The 17,855-nt window shown below is 45.4% G+C and overlaps 1 long non-coding RNA gene across 3 annotated transcripts; it reads right to left on the bottom strand.

Annotated features, from left to right (window-relative positions):
- Positions 1 to 3,096: 3,096 nt before the first annotated feature.
- Positions 3,097 to 14,270, bottom strand: LOC122375231. 3 transcript variants are annotated; one of them, XR_006255365.1, is made up of 3 exons: positions 14,160 to 14,270; positions 4,364 to 4,481; positions 3,097 to 3,979 (listed from the first exon to the last, which is right to left on the bottom strand). It is a non-coding gene; the product is annotated as an uncharacterized LOC122375231 (long non-coding RNA). The 3 variants fall into 3 exon arrangements; XR_006255363.1 differs by lacking the exon at positions 14,160 to 14,270 and adding an exon at positions 5,206 to 5,474; XR_006255364.1 differs by lacking the exon at positions 14,160 to 14,270 and adding an exon at positions 5,314 to 5,457.
- Between the last annotated feature and the right edge of the window lie 3,585 nt (positions 14,271 to 17,855).

Here is a 17,855-nt window from a genome sequence, read left to right as displayed (position 1 = left end):
TATTTCAGTCAAAGCTCCCACGTGAATCCGTGACACGCGGGCTGCTTCACAAAATGGCATCGGGCATCGCTCTCGCACTCCTCGGGTCAAAGCTCACTGTTGCCCTGAGGCTGGTGTCCCTGTCACCCTACCTCCACCCACCCCTCCCACCGCGCTGGCCAGTAGCCCCGCGGTCAACCCATCCCCACCTCAGACCCTCCCCCTCCTCGCCTGTCAGAGAGCAGCTCCTATCGGCCGATGCTGGTGTCCGGATCATCAATGGCTAGTGGCTACTCTCTACTGGAGGGTCCAGCAATGACTCCTTACTATTGCGTAGTACGCACGCGCGTAGGTTTACAACTCTGTGTTCAGTGGCGGTCACAGAAACATGACTCCGGGGTGCTCCAAGGGGCTCGATATTTGTTTTTCGATGATAACGAGCATGCTGTGGCAGGTAGAATGGTGACACATTAGAGAAAGTTGTCAATCTGAAATACGAAGCTGTGCGATCCTCGCTTTTGACGATATATCTTACCGTCAAGGAATGGCGCTATGTTTTGTTCGATCAGAGTAGAACCCCACATTACTTTAGCGGTGACCTGTACGTGTCAACCGCTACTGACAGCTCCGTAACATGTTACGAAGGCACCAAAACAACTTCGTAAATGTTCAAATGGTTGCTGAATTCGAAATCAGCCATAAAAAAACTAGCCTAGAAACATGTAAAACTCGAAAAAGTGAGCCGAGGTCATTAGAGGTCAATGACCTGACCTGACCTTCAGGCGACCTTGACACCCACGATAATGCATGGGAGCAACATTGGGCAGCAACAGTACCGTGCGTGGGCGGCGCGCTAGACGGGCGACCCCCATCTCGCTCCTCAGTTTTTCATCGTTTTCTCCGGTTACTTTATACTTCTGCCAGTGCTTTTACTATTACTGTGATCGTAAGCCGCAAGTGCATATCTGGGAAGTGTTTTTGATCAAGAACCGCTAGTATTTTCTAAGAAATCAACGAAAACGTGAGATACATCACCATTGAAGCGCCTACCGCACCGGCCGTGACATTGGCCCACAATTACCTTAAATCCGGATTAACTATTTGTGAGCATTGAGGTTTTCCCGCGTTGTATACCTGGTGTAACCTGTGTTTCAATATAACAATAATTACACGCAAGTTCTGCTCGATTTTTCAAAACTACTTTCTCGCCCACGAATACTTTCAAGACGACGCGGAGGAATTCGTCACCTCTCCCCTTCGTCGCCATGACAACGATACTGGACGGCCGAGCTCCCCCTCACCCGGGGCGCAAATTCCCAATAATGCTACACGCTACGCACCTCCAGCGCTGAGTGGCTGGTTGTCGCGGGAGATGACGTCATAGCCTGACGCCACGCTCATTGGCGTGCGGGTTATGTGACGTCACATCTATCAGCCAAGCAATAGTTGGACGAGGTGGGGTCTATTCGCTAGTCCAGATACAGGTTAAGGAAACTTACGAGGACAGTATACGAGTCTATGCACGAACCACACGCGAACCATGGATAATTACCTTGTTAGTTATCCAAGCGCGGACCTAAGGCGCGAATTCAAGGGGGCTATTGCTGCCTGCTGGCGTTTGTTGGGTGCGCTGACTTAATCCATCGTCTGTATGAAGATAGGCCCCTCTTGCTCGGAGACTCATCCCGAATTCGCAGTCTCCTTGGACGAATATGTCTATAATCTTGGTAACGTATTTAGATTGAGATTCATATTCGATATTGATGGTCTGCGGAGTGCGGAGTGCGGACCATTTAGAATCACTTGAAAACGATTGTTGTTTCTGCACCTGTGGTGTTCGATGGAAAAGGATGTTTTTTATCGGAAAAAAATGAATCTTCAGGCATTTTGAACATCCACGTGAACTGCAAAGATTTGGCTTTGAGATGTAACGTCAAAACCCGAGAAGAGTTCAGAAACTGGCTGGAAATTTGCTGTTCTTCTACCTCAACTTACCTAAACCCAGGGGCCAGGGACTAGTGATGTCAATTATGGAAACTCGTAATACCGATACCAAACCAAATACCAACAGTATCCATGGAAAAATACCGATACCGAACCGACTTGGGAATATGAGGAAAATATCAACTTTTTACCAAATTCTCAGCCTCTTTTACATTAGTGAAGATTCATAATACCAACAAAATACCAAATGCACTCGCCTTGAAATACCAAATACCAAGTTGGTATCGGTTTGGTATCGGTATACCAAAAAGTTGGTATCCGATTGACACCTCTACCAGGGACACCGCCGAACACTATGTATAAACGTTCTATAGCCTTGGTATAAACGGATCAGCTACAGCTGCCGTCAAACTCGTAATTGATGCGAGTGCATCTCGTTCACCTACGTTGCAATAACGTAGCATCTCGCTATTCGGTGTCACTTGTTTGAGGTCATTTGCTTTGTCAAACATCTGGTGCGTAAATCATTCACGACGGATACGCTTACTTGAGCCGTGGTGGAATGTTGGTCCTCAAAACCTGCCACCAGCCGTGCACAGCTCGCCCTACCACCGAGCCAACACTCCAACTCGCACCGCACGAGCAGAGTACATTTCGATTACCGTAATGCTGCATGACGCAACAACCTCAGGTTCTTTCGCCGCAACTTCCCTTGCGTCGGATAAACCCGATAAATCGTTCGCAGTGTAGTTGACTACTAAGCATCAGAGCAGTGGTCTTCGAGCCCTCCCATCGGCCGTGCACATCTCGGAACCCCTCCCATCGACCGTGCAGACGCCTGCCGCCGGCGCCTCCAGAGCCGAGCGGGCCCCCATGCGCATGCCCCGGACGCGAGTGACGACACCATGACGTCACCCGCCCGGGCTGTGCGTAGCGTGTAGCACTATTGGGAATTTGCACCCGGGGCCGCTCGAGGGCTCACCGTCCGGCTAAAGTCAACAATGCCGGACGGTGGGACGGTCGCCTTGGTAGAAAACACAAAACAGTAAGACAGAACAAACGAGCAAACTCAAGCAGCACTTCAAAATGACGATAGGTACACACAAACATCAGCGTGTTTCAGCAGCATCCACGCGTCGCTCCGCGCTGTCTCACAGCACCCCACGGGGTCAAACCACTACGTGGGTTCGTAACACGCTGGCCACAAAACATGGGTTACCAGCGACCAACACAAAACTCTGAGAGCAGGGGTCCATCCAACCTAATTTACAAACACAGCAGCCCCGTCAATGGCCATTGGCGCCAACCCCGCCGGCGGCAGCAGGAGCGACAGGCGGGGACAGCGCATGCAACTCGATCGCAAAACCATTCTTCTGGCATTGCTCTGCGTCTATAAAGGAGAATATCCCGCCCTCATCTACCCTTCAGGACCTGGCCGGGGACACTAACGAGACGCGGACATTACCCACTCAGCTGAGCAGTCAGCAGTGAGCACCCTTTCGACCGGTCCGGGGCCCAGCTCTCGCCACATGACCGAAGGCTACTGTTAGGGTGCTGTCCTGTCCTGCTGTTCTTTTGCTGTCCTCCATCAGTCGGCTCCGAACCACCAGCCTCGCTGCCGCGCCGGGGTCCGGAGAAGAAGCTGCGCTGAGACGATCTGGAACCATCAGCCGGGCTGTGAGTCCCCACCGCCATGCGGTTGCTGGGACCGGGGCGGTGCAAACACACTCGCGTCCTGACTGCGCTTATGTGCTTCTCTCCTCGGAGCAGAGTCCGGCAGCGCAACCTGACTGACCTGAGCACGCCCCGCGCGAGAAGGCGTCTGGCGTGGCGCGCCGACCTCGACCATCTGTCACACCGCCTCGGGATTCATGATCCAGATCCGATCGAATCGTCAGATTAAAATGTCTCTTGTATGGTAAACACAGATAAAAATCCCTCCTTCTTGAGTCGCAGAAGGCCAGGGAGGCTTGACAGTCTACGGAGGTCGACGACTGAGAAACGCTCCAGCAGCCGCAGTTGGTCAGCTGCTCAGCAACACTCTCCGCCAGCGAGACTGAAAACAAAAACCTTCCATGAAATGCAAATTAAGGATGGCTGAAGGATGCATAATACCCAGTAAAACGAATAACTATTCAGTAAACAAAAAATGTCACTTCCTTGCTTGGAAAATTGTATTTTAGTCACTAAATGCCATGGCAAAGGAGCTGCCTAAATCGATGAATGTCAGCAACTCGCCAAACAACCTGTGTAAAACAGTTTGTTATTGTATGTGACTCGGTAGACACAACCTTTTGACCTTAGCCTGCACTAAATATGATAGCAAATTAGCCATGCTCCATTGTCATTTTCCCCTTTGAATTAGGTAATTGTTTTTGGGAGCTGCCACAACTGCACAGATAGGCACATTAACATTGCTCACACACACAGATTCACTTACTTGTGAGTTGCTGGGTGATGTGTCGTGCCTTGGTCACCAGTCACAGAATAACTGAAGCCTCCTGGAAAAGCGCTGTAGCTGTTGGCGACTGGCGTCACCACAGCTGGTCGGTGGGACACTGTAAACAAGATGTGACTTTAAACGCTGCTTCAGGTACTTTGGTCATGATCTGTCATAACATAGTTAACATTTCTTCTAATCAAACTAGGGCCTAGGGGAGTTAGAGTGATACTCCTCCATCATACCTATGCGCTAACAAGGATTGAAGAAAAGACATGAGCCCTAAAACCAATAAAAAAACGAACACAAAACATACCTACTCATTCATAATTATTATTTTTTAATTTGACAGGAATCCTGTTCACCTAAAAATATTCAGCAAACCACTCGCCAATTTCCTGACACCATAGTGCACACAGAAGTTTGAGCCTTGAGGCCTGTGTAGGCTGTGCAATGTGTAGATCAAGATGAAGTACAATGAGACGTGAGTCAGTATAGGTTTTAAGTTGTAGGTTGGTAGATTGTAGGCTTTAAATTGTAGGTTTTCGGTTAGTAGGTTGTAAGTTTGTAGATTGTAGGTTGGCAGGTTGAAAGTTTTTGGTTAGTAGGTAAGGTTAGGTCAGGTTAGAATTTTTACCTTCACTGTACTTCATCTTTACATTTACCGGCTGTGCGGACTGCAGGCCTGTTGGACCGGATCTTTGTAACAAGGCCGTATAAGTTCTTTGTAATGCAAAGCACTCGGCATTCGCTCATTCTAAAAGTACTGGTTGTCAAAGACAGAAGAGAAGCGGATGGCTCCCCCGTGGATGTCCAGATACTTATCAATTATGGCAGCTTACATGAGTTACAGAAGCAACTGCAGCTTCCTTTGTCCATCTAGGCTTTAGACAATTGACCACACTTAAAACAAACAAACATGCAATTTTGTTTGGTATTGGAATACATACCAATATTTCTACATTTACAAAAGTATATGATAATTCTTATTAACTACTTGCTGGTAATAATCACAAAAAAAAACTCAGAAATGCCAGACAGAAAAGTATCAAATAACAACTAACAATTGATACCTATCAATTGAAATACACAAATTTGCAAGCAGAAGATTGTGACACGCGCGCAATAAATGTAAAAAATAGCTTAATTTCTGCTTCAATTCCTTAAACCACTGTCATAAATCGTAATTCCCACCTAATTCACTGCTACGCTAGAACTCTAAGACTACAAGTTTTTAGGTATTATAACCTTTACAACATGTAGAAAATGTCTTATTAAACTATTTGAGACCAAAAACGTTCCACTTCATCCCGTTTTAGTTGAGAAAACAGCAAAGAAAGTGGACGACCTTTGACGTCATTTACCTTCTGATTGACCCAAAAAGCCTTCCCTATGGCGCAACATAGAAACGATGACCCCCTGGGCTGACGGTGTCCGTTCGCCGCGCGTAGGAGGCTGCGTGCCTTTGTGTTCGTCCGTCCCCCCCCCCCCCCCTTGACGCGTATTTACAAATTGCAACCGAGCTCCGCCGTGGGGTAAGGTGGGCAGGGGTTCTGCGGTTGAACTACCGTCTGTGGTAGAAACTTCAGGACGATGGCGCGTTTCATACGAAATCTGGCGCAATGTTTGTTTGCTTCTGAACTTGTACTGTTATTGCTGTGAATTCTTGAAGTGGGAGTGTTTCAATAATAATTTGTGGATTATTTGAGTTTCTTTATGTAAACATAGGTAATACGGATATGATCAATTACTTAGTTTGGGAATTGATACACATTTTGTAGAGATTTCTCTGGCAAATGGTGTAATAAACCTCAAGCCTATCATGATCTGAAGCTGTTGTAACAAATCAAAATTGCTTTGATGTTACATAGTACCTTGTTGGAAAGACTGGAGCATGGTTCAAGATGATGCGTAAAAATTCAAGATTTGTGCGAAAGTTTGTGACTGAAAAACAAAAACAGTTCGATATGATGGCTCAATCAAACGTGGAAATGGACGACAAAAGTAGAGTTTCAACATTCCAGCATGTGAGAATAACTTCAGAAATTCATAGTTCTTGTAGTATTGCATTCTTCTTATGTACAGTTATAGGTTTTGTTACGGTATTTCAAATTCATTGTGTGTCAGTTGAGATATAGATGGATTGCGGAAAAAAATTAGAATCATTGCATGGTAGCTAGGTACTTGTTCGGTAAAAAGGTATGTGATGAATGCCATGAGGTTTTTTATGATTTAATATATGGTCGTTGTTATACCTACAAAAATGCAAGCTTACTAGCAACTAGTTTCTGAATCAAATCGAAAGTATTTGCCATGAATGTAAATATGTACCTGCAAAGTATGTCAATAAATTTGTGTGATGCTGACCAGAGAGTTTAATCATCTGGGCATTTATGTCGCTTCTTACATTAGGTGTTAAGCATAGTAATTACGGATGAACTTTGTGCCAATAGCTTCAATGCACAATGTATGTAGCATGTCTACAACCCTCACTGATCCTGCTATAGCTATAGGCATTTGGTACCAGCTTGACCAAGGGCATGAACTTCACAGTTGCACAACCTTTTGTCATGTACCACCGTCCACCAGTCACTTTTTTACTTAAGGTGCACATATCAGTGCACACAACAATGTGCACAGGCCACAGGGCCTACACAAAAACAACATGATTAGTGTGCATTATGCACAGCATTGTACTGATTATTTGAATATTTTGACCACTCAACAGTCAACAGTCAGGAGATAATTATTGAATATCACATTTATTATACATCACTTGTCAAACAAGAGCATGATGACACACATTTTGACAAGCAATCATGGTAGTATTCCAATAAGTTGGACAATGGACAGTCACCTCCCTGGGCGTCATTTTTCCAGGAAGGTACCTCTGCAGGTGTTGTGGTGGTAGGCTAGGTTGAATTGGGTTAAGTTAGGCGAAGTAAGGTGGTTAGAACCAGGTCAGACCGTAAGGCCTGGTCAGGTTGATTTTAATCTTTCATTCTAATTTGACATAGATACCTATTACCTATGTTTTTGCTCCAGCCTGAATTTCATTAGGTAATGAGTTAATTTTGCTTTGTTTTTATCTGTCTTGTTTTGTGTTTTTGTCCCTTATATTTTGCCCCATAGGCAAGGGTGGAGCCTTTTCAGGGAAGGTGGTGGAGCATGATTGGAGGCGCTCAACCAGACGGCATAGGAGGGCACGATTTCTGAACGCGCACTGATGCCTGATTCAAGCCACGCTGTCTGCATGCGGGGCGGCGCGCTACTTAGAAGTCCCTAAAAGAACGGAAAGTGATCCCGATAGAACCTTCTTCAATCATTCTGGGCTAACGCTTATGACTTGGAAAAAGTCGCGATCCCAATTCAATTGAAAACCTGTGGGTTCTTGTTCAGCAGGAGGTGTATGAAGAGCCACCCGCCATAAGCACTGCTCAACCGCAGGCACAGGTTACTTTAGACGGCGTTGGTCCGCATCAAAGCCAGTGTGCTGGAGAATTCATTGGCTGAAATGCTCCAGAACATTCACCACTGTGTTTTTATGAAAGGTGGCTACAAGCTCAGTTAAAAGAAAAAGTACCAGATTGTTTTGCTTTTTAATTACAGCGGGAAGAAAGGTGTCCGTATAATTTCGTTACACCCCCTGTAATGTTCAAATGGTTGCTAAATTCGAAATCAGCTCCAAAAACTAGCCTAGAAACATGTAAAACTCGAATAAGGAACCGAGGTCATCAAAGGTCATTGAGCTGACCTGACCTTCAGGTGACCTTGACACCCACCCTAATGCATGGGACCAGCATCATATCACATGTTTCAACGCTTGAAACCACGTGAAGACTGCAACCGCGCGGCTAATGCGAGCCGACATACGCCGAATCGCGATTCGGGCCAAACATGGTCTCGAGAAATAGGTCACCTAGGTCAAAGGTCATTTGGGTCAGGGTCGTGAAATTTTCAGGGTAGGTGTAAAATTGATAAAATCGGGGGCATTGAAAGTTTCGTCGCGATCGGACGGTTTTTACGTGAGTTACTCACGAAAAACCGATAAAGCGCACCCAAAAAGGCAGAAATATGCACATGCGATATCCTATACTGCGAAAAAAGTGCATCATTTTTTAACGTCGCCGACAAATTGTAATTACCCTAAGCTCAGGCAGATGCATGGTAGAAAATCCCCCAAGTGAAACACACTACGGCGGAAATAAAATACCCTACGGCGGAGCTCGGTTGCAATTTGTAAATACGCCCCCTTGACCGGGGTTGGGACCCATTGCTGGACCCTTCCACGGTCAGCGGCGGTGAGACGGCTCTGTAAGGGCCGCAGGATAATAGCATTTGGCGGCGCGGTCTCGGATCCGTGTTTGTCCTGCCGTCCGGTGTCGGCCAGATGGTCGGCGGGTCAGCGGTGTCTGGTCGCCGGCGCGCTGCTGTTATGAAGGATGAATTTGGGAACGGGTTGATTTAGGGAGGGAAAATGAAACGCACCAGCGTTACACTAGCATCTATTCAATTTGTCCATGTACAAGTCCCACAGCTCCTGCCCGAGGTCGCGCAAGCCAGGGAACTGACCACCTCCAGCCCAGGCGTGGTTCACTGACTAAAGACATTTCAACTGACCAGTCAGAGTTCATGTTTTGTAACTTTTCCCGTCCAGCGTTTAGCCTTTCGAGACCCACTCAGGGTCGCGGTTGTTTTCGCCGCGCGCCCCAGTCGAGATGCAAAGTTAATAGTCACACGAAGCTTTTTTACGGCCAGCCAAACCAGCCTAATCTGGAGTCACTGTTAAATGTATGCAATTAAATGGAAGAAAAAGGTTTTGTAGAATCGATTAGTTTCGAAGTCGTATATTAAGGGGCCTCAAATAAAGTTCGTGTGACTATCAACTTTGCATCTCGAATGGGCCGAGCGGCGAAAACAACCGCGGCTCTGAGAGGGTCCCGAAAGGCTAAGCGCTGGACGGGGCTAACCCACCCGGAGAATAAAACGCCGGGACCAAAAAGCGGCCTCATTTTCAGCACCTGGTTCGGCTCCCTCATTTACCTTCGGGCTTGGCCTCGTGACATTCACAGACGTCAGACATTCAACAAACAATTTTGGCGGAAACGCTATCCAGCAAGCTGCGCAGGGGCGTAGGGTGACGGGTGTTCGTAGCGTTGGGGCTAGGTGGTCTGTGTGCCGAGTGCGATGTCGTGGGTTCGAGCCCCACACGGCTCTGGTTTTATCTAGACACTAGCCAAAACCTTTCCTTTTACTGCAATACTGACAAGCAAGGTGATTTATCATTCCCGATATCCTCTTAACCCGCGCCCCATAGGGGGGGGGGGGCGAAACGGCCCCCCCTGTCCTTTTCGGTCGATATCTCCTAAACGGCTGGAGATATCGCCACCAAACTTTCAGGACCCCTCCGGGCATCAATTTTACACATCGTGACCAAAAATTTTTCCAGAGTCTGTGATAGGTTGGCCACAAATGACGTCAGAGTGACGTCATGTTCTGTCATTTTCGACCGAAAAAAGACCTTCGCGAGAAGACCTGTCAGGCCTACAGCTTTGAAGATAAAGAAAAATGATCAAGACATAAAACGTGTAGAATTGACAGGGCTACAAAACTGCTATCTCGGATTTTTGAAATTTTTGAGTTTTGATCCCCAAAAATCAAAAAAGCATTTTTTTTTATATATTAGCCAAAAAATCCAAAACGTTTTTTGAGTTACGAGAAAACCGGAATATATGTGATAGTACCTACCATCTTCTATCTACATACCAAATTTCAGATCGATACCTCGTTTTTTGGCCAAGTTATAGCGAAAAAACTGTTCAAAAATGATGACGTCAAATTTTCAAACTCAATTTTTGGCAATTCTAGAACTCGTAGAGCAAAACAAAGACCACCATTAGACTCCCCGTGACGAGCTGCATCGAATCGATACCCATTTTATGCAAAAATATCAACTTTGAAATTTGACCTAATTTGACCTGACCTTGACCTGACCTTCACCAAAACGTGACCTAGGCTGGCCCCAAAGGCTGCCTAACCCACATAATCGCATTTGTCATGTAAAATGGACCATAAAACATGTATCACACGACACATTCATATTGTGACCCCCGGTGACCTGACCTCGCTGTGACCTGACCTGGTATCAGTGACCTCAGATAGCAAAGTATGTGTTTGACGAACAATATACCATCGATGGTTTTCAATAAATTACCAATTTACTCGATTTCACAGCACATTTCTTGAATTGCCTGTGAACGGTGAAAATCTGACCTTTGACCTGACCTGTGACGTCATCGGTTTGACCTAGGTCAATGAAATTTGGTCACAAGGTAGTTCCCGGGTAGGGCTATCGAACGCCGTTTGAATTTTGAAAATCGGCCGGTAACTTTCCGAGATCTTAGGGGGGGCCGAAACGGCCCCCCCCCCCCTACGGGTGGTAGGGTCCGCCGGTAGCCCTACGGGGCGCGGGTTAACAAAGTCAAAATTGTCGCACCTATATATGTATTCTAATATTTTGCTGAATTTCATGAATTTTCATTTTTTATTTTTGGTTGTTTCTCTGGACCCATTTCAGCTCGTGATTCTTTTCGATCCGATAAAAACCCATCAAGGCTGAGCGTGCCAAATAATGAAAGAAATTATGCAACTGACTATAAATTTAGAAAAGCCTTACACATCATGCAAGGATCGACTGAAAGTATAGGTCCTAGATTTCAATTATGATTGGTTAGCATTTTTGCTGCAAGTTTGAGGCGTTGCCTTTCGCTTGCCCGTTTGTTTGAGATAGCTATTCCCTTCAGTCGCATTCTTGCTGGCTTCACATGAATGAACAGGGTGTTATTTCACCGGCGATCGCAGGACGCTGCTATTACTACGTGTCAAATTGGGTTTCCATGGAGACGTCAACAAGCCCATTGCTCCAAAACTACCAGAAGTGTGACGTCAGCAGACATCACCGGTGAAACACCACCCGGGATACCACCATACCTGAGGGAGCGCACCCGCAACCAGCATCCCCCCCCCCCCAAGCCGCAGCGCAGTGGCGGGCGGCCCACTCCCGGCGCTACGTACGCTCCACGCCGCGACAGCAGCGCGTCACCCCCCCCCCCCCTCCTCCCTCCTTCCCCCACAATGACCGGTGACCTCGCTCCCCTCGGGAGTTGGACTCGCCCTACCCCGACCGTAGCGCCACGTGGTGGCTCTGGAGATCTTAAATAGACCCACTGTACGTCTTACCCGTGTTGGCGCATGCAGTTTTCAACTTCGGGAAATCACACTTGCCGAGCTTGAGCGGACGATTTTCAGCATGCGTAGCTCGGGTGCTTGCGGTACAGACAGTGTCTGCGTTCGCATGCTGAAAGCCGGATTCCGAGCTATCGGTGGTGTCATCCTGCATATTATCAATACCTGCTTAATTCAATCCGATATCCCCGATTTATGGAAACATTCCATAGTTCACCCTCTGTTCAAATCCGGCAATCCTTCAGACCTCGCAAACTTCCGGCCCATTTCCCTGGTTCCTGTAATCATGAAAGTGGTTGAGCGCATTGTCCATCAGCAGCTCTACATCCACCTCTCTCACAATCACCTTCTGGCATCCTCACAGCACGGCTTCCGCCCCCGGCACTCTACTGAAACCGCGTTGTTGTCCGTCACTGAACGCATCCTGGCCGCCACCGACAGGGGGGAGATCTCAATGCTATGCCTTCTCGATCTTAGTAAATGTTTTGACGTGATAGACCACGAGCTTCTGATGCAAAAACTTATGCTGCACGGTATCGAAATTTCCTGGTTCGCCGCCTATCTAAACCCGGGCCCCACTGGGGGGGGGGGGCTATTCATAGCCCCCCTCCCGTTTTTCTGCAATAACTTCCAGACCACTTGACGTATCGACGCCAAACTTTCAGTACCTTCGGCTGCATCAATTTGACACCTTGTGTCAAAATTTGAAGTTCGTAGCTACCATAGGTCGGCCGGAAATGACGTCAGAGTGACGTCATGTTCGGCCGATTTCGACGCAAAACATTGAACCACGGCAATCGCTCCCAAGAGCTCAGTTTTTAAGCTAGATCCAATTTCTTTGCATGAAGGGACTCAGAATTGACTGCGCTATGAAACTGCTATCTCGGATTTTCAATATTTGGAAAATTTCGAAAATTTTATACAATAATATTCAAAATGTATATTTTTATATTTTTTTCCAAAATGTTTTTGACTTTTCGAAAAAAAAACGGAATATATGTGACAGAACGCATGCTTATGACTAAGTCTAGCAAGTTTTAGCTAAATATCTTAAAAAATGGCCAAGTTATACGCATTATTGCAAAAAAATTAACAATTATTAAATTTTCAAATCAATTTTTCAGTACGTAATTGACATCGTACACCAATAAAAATAGCACCATCGTGTTTCTGAGCTCAAACTGCATCCAATAGACACCTTTTTTGTTGAAAATTTTAACTTCAAAATTTGACCTTTTGTGACCTGAAAGTGACCTGACCTAAGCTAAATTCGACTCAAAATGACCTCGAATGACACAGACGACATCAAATTCGAAATCTATGGCTTAAATGGACCATAAAACATGTGTCACGTGACCGATGCATGATATAATATTTCCGTGACTTGTGATGACCTGACCCTCACCTGAAAATCAAAGTACAAGTTTGGTACCCTCAAGGTATCTAGAGCCTCTGTTCACGAGTGTGGAAACCAAAAATGAGCCTGATCTGACTTGTAAGACGGCGGCCAGAGCCCAAAATGTGAACAAGCCAAAATGCTAATAATTTTTACTTTGACCTGACCTGTGACGTCATAGGTGACCTCGAGGTCAGTGAAATTAGGTTTCGCTCGACAGTTTTTCCGGGGCTATCAGACGCCGTTTGAATTTTGACGATCGGCCCAGTAGTTTCGGAGTTAGGAGGGGGGCTATGTAGAGCCCCCCCCCCCCTAGTAGGGCGTGTTATACGCAGACCACAGTGGGGCGCGGGTTAAAGGGACTATCCCACCTTCTAAAATGTTGTTAAAACCAGTTAAATTGTGCCCGACTTTATAGATTGGATGACCAGGAACACGGTTCTGGCATTTATTTTTCATTAAAAATCTTAGGCTTCCCATATTCCAAACACAAACTTTCAAATATGTGACGTCACAGCCCAAAATTACCTCCTTCCCCAGGCCACATTACTGTCATAAAGCTGATTCTTTTTACTCTGTAGGCACCACAACAAAGTTAAGACCAAGTTTTAAGCGATTTTTTAACGAACAAACCCATTTAAATCAGAATGACTAAACGAGGTGACGTCACACTAACGGTCGCTCCATGTTGAAGATAGGGCCTTGTAGAGCACTTCATGGGCCGGATAAATCCGTTATCCACGGATAAATCCGTGGACCGGATAGGATTGGATCCCAAATTTGGAAAAATAGAACGGATCTGGGCGGGCCGGATTTGGGAATTGAATGTTGAACACGGATCAGAACGGATAAAATTGTAGCATTCAATATTCATGTTAAGAATTAGGTAACTTAACTTGTTAGGCACTGCAGCAGAAGTATTAATTGATTTACATGAGATTTATAAGCATACCTTTGTGAGCCATGATAGTCTGTAAGGTATATGGCAGCACCAACCAAATTTTTAAATATAGATGGTCACAACATAAAATCTGCAGACTCAGCCATGTTCCTAACCGAGGAAGCGAGAACAACCGCCATGGCATCATATCCACCATGGCTCGCTGGTTCCTGAATAAGATACGAATCATGTAAAAAAATGTGTTAATAACTCACTTGTCCTGAGAACAGTCCCCATATAATATGTATAAAAACGATAATGCGTTCTCGAATTTTTCAATCTTCCAGACAGCAACAAACACTGCGCAAGGTTAGAAACACATGCGCAATAACAGATGCTTTTAACCAGCTGAATAAAACGCTGCAAAAAAAAGTTTTAAACTTGGCGCAATATGCCTCGTGGATGATTTTTTTTTTTTAGAAATAAAAACGATCCAAGACGATATTAAATTCTGATGTTATCAACATTTTCAGTGTAAATGACGCCAAAAAATATTTTCTGATCAGAAATTCAACTTAAAGGGACCCTCCCACCTTCAAAAAAGTAAATGAATTGGCATGGAAGGGATGTCGCTCGGTTCAGAAAGAGCAAAAACGAATATCTACCAAATTTCATCGAAAAATATTCACCGGTTTTCAAGATATTAGACTTTTACTTTTGTTTACTTTTTGGGATCTCCGCTGTTCCTATAGCGACTTTATTTGAAAGTGCGGCATTTGTTGCGCGCAAAGCAGCATATACCAGCGCGTGCTACAAAACGTTTTAGTCAAACATTTAAAAATCGTTAGATATCTGCGCTGACGTCACACATTCAGAGGGGTATTCCTATGCATTAGCCCCTCTGAATCAAAATGCTGCAATTTTGAAATTCAATATTTCCGATTTAAGGCATTTCTCGATGTTGTGAGTGCCGAAACCGGTAATTGTGAGCCAGGGACCCCATTTTGGCTATCTCAACTCAAATCTAATGTTAAGGTGGGAGGGTCCCTTTAAAAGGTAAACGAATCAATATTACGTCATCAGCTCGCCTATTTCATAAAGAGAGAGCGGATCTTAAAAAAATCAATCCTTGCTTGCTTTTTTGCGCCACTATCGTCAATTTTGTCTGTGTATTGTGTTGTGTCGTCTTGTTGATACGACAAAATGCCGGTTTAACTTATCTTCCTTTCATTTGAGGACCAGTCAGGCTCAAGGCTATTTAATACCTACCTTTTCAGCTGGGTTTTCAGTGCCAAATTCTTTGTAGAGTGTGTCAGACCACATTCCAAGGCTAGTTTCCAAACAATGTGTTTTGAGGTGTTTTGATTCTGCCTTTTCCCATATAGAATGTTGCCAATGTCATGAAACTTTATTTATTCATTGTATTATACTTATTATTACCTACCATTTGACTTACTAATTGATTGTGGTTTTGCTATATGAATAAGTACTCTTCCTTTTATAGACCACAGTAGATTCTTAACAATTCTAATGATAGCCAACCTTGTGAAATGCTGAGGTCCATGTCAATGTGTTACCCCTATCCTTAGCAATGCAGCTTTTACCACAAAATGTATTTTGCAGTGGCTAAGATTGCTGTTATTACAATTTGATAGCTTCCTAGTGTCCAACGTTTGGATCTTATGGCGATATGCTGATAGTCTCACAGTCACAACCGGTTTGTAATGAAACGGATTATTATGGATATTTTTTGGATGTATGGCTGAGACACGGGCCATGGGCGGGCCGGATTTTGAAATTCAAAGAAACACGGATAATGGGCGGATCTGGATATGACTTGCCGGATATGGGCCGGGCCGGATCCTGAAAAGCCTATCCGTGAAGTGCTCTAGGGCCTTGCACAATGCACAAGGCCCATTTTCAAATGAAGGGAACGAATTTCTTCAACACCAAGAGTCCGCGGGGGTTGCAACCTAGATAGATAGTGGTTTCTGAACCTCGCCGCAAACTTGGCTATCTCAACTCAAACCCCATGTTAAAGGTGGGATAGTCCCTTTAACCCGCGCGGGGCTGGGGTCTCCAGCCGAACGCGCGGGGCTGGGGGGGGGGGGGGTGTAAATTTTACCCCCCCCCCCTGTTATCTCCCGAACTAATGGTCCGATTTGGAAAATTCAAACGCCAATCGAAAGATCTCATCACGAACAACTAAAAACATGTACTTAATTTAAAGTTTGAGGTCAGGTCAAGGTCAGGTCAAGGGTACAAATTGCAAGTTCCTACAGTATCGGCCTTGCACCGTAGTTGCCGAAGAATGGAGTCATGGACTGAGACTGATTGCCCAAAACGTGTTCTTAGGCTACCAAGACAATATTCGTTGCATACAATATCATTCAGAGGTCAAGGTCAAGGTCAAGGTCAGGTCAGGTCAGGTCAGGTCAGGTCACCAAAAACAAAATATAGAAAAGGGCATGTGCGACACATGTTTTATGGGTCATTTTACTCATAGAATTCAATAGGCACACTCAATAAGTGATATGGACCACCTCTGGATTAATTTCAGGTCGAGGTCAGGTCAAGGTCAGGTCAAGTGAGGTCAAATTTTGAAGTTGGTTGTTAAGCCCTAAAAAGGTGTCTATCTGATGCAGTTTTTCACGGCGAATCGAATGGTGCTATTTTTGTTTCCGTACGAGGTCTACAACTTCCAAAAAGTCATTTTTCATTTTTTTTGTGTCGTGACGTCATAAAATGTTTTTTAACTCCCACATTTTTTAACCGATTCTTCTAAAAATTGGTATGTAGGTGCACATAGACCACTCCTCTGACATATATTCCTTTTTTTTCGATACACTCAAAATTTTGGATTTTATAATTATTTTCCCAAAAAAGTCAGTTTTTTGGAAAAATTTGGGCCAAAATCCAAAATTTTCAAAAAACCGAGATAGCCATTTGATAGACAAAGTAGAATTACGTATAAACTTTTTTGTTACGTCTTGATTCCTTTAAAAATGAAGATGTTAGCGGCGTTTGAAATTTTGCCGTTTTTGAGGCGAAAATGGCGAACTTGACGTCACTAAAACGTCAATTTCTCAAAAAAAATTCCGACGGATTTCGCTCAAATTTTCAGGGAACGTGTCAAATTGATGTAACAAAAGGTACTGAAAGTTTGGCGGCGCTGCGCGCCGCCGTTTTTGAGATATTGCAAAAATTCGCGAGGGGGGGTAAAATTTACCCCCCCAGCCCCGCGCGGGTTAATGGACACACCCAGAGCGTGTCGTTGAACAATGGGTCCGGAAGTACTGTCTCGGCCTCTTCCTAATACCATGGGTGTCTTCCAGGGCTCCGCGTTAGGGCCGTTACTTTTCACCATCTTCTCTAACAACTTATCGCTGTACGCGGGTGATGCAGTAGTCTTTCAATATGCCGACGACACCCAAGTATTGGTTAGCGGTCCTGCCAGGGACCTTGGAGTTCTCATCTCGCGCATGGAGGTTTCGCTCGCGTCACTCAACGAATGGTTCTGCGCTAACGCCCTGAAGGTCAACGCCAGTAAAACACAGCTCATTGTCTTCGGCAGTCGTCAAAATTTACGCAAATTGCCAGATTTCAGGGTATCGTTCCGTGACGCAGCGTTGCAGCCGTGCGTGCAGGTGGGGAACCTGGGCGTCACTTTTGACAATAATCTATCCTGGGACGCTCACGTCTCCGAACTCAGCCGCCGGTGTACGGGACTATTGATCGGTCTCTCCCATGCGCACCACAGTCTCCCGGATGGCATCATTAGAACGCTCGTGACAGCACTCGTTATCTCACACATCCAGTTCTACCTCTCAGTTTATGGCAATGGGTCCCAAAATTTTTTTGATCGTCTCCAAAAAATTTTGAACTTTGCTGCTAGAGTCATTTTCGGTCGCCGTAAATTTGCCCATGTCTCTGACCTGCGAAAAAAGCTCGGGTGGTTGTCCCCGCGTCAT

This window comes from Amphibalanus amphitrite, unplaced genomic scaffold (assembly GCF_019059575.1).
Source record: "Amphibalanus amphitrite isolate SeventyFive unplaced genomic scaffold, NRLGWU_Aamphi_draft 001800F_arrow, whole genome shotgun sequence".
Lineage (NCBI taxonomy): Eukaryota > Metazoa > Arthropoda > Thecostraca > Balanomorpha > Balanidae > Amphibalanus > Amphibalanus amphitrite.
Note: the sequence above shows the minus strand (reverse complement) of the source record. Positions and strands in the feature narration are given on the sequence as shown.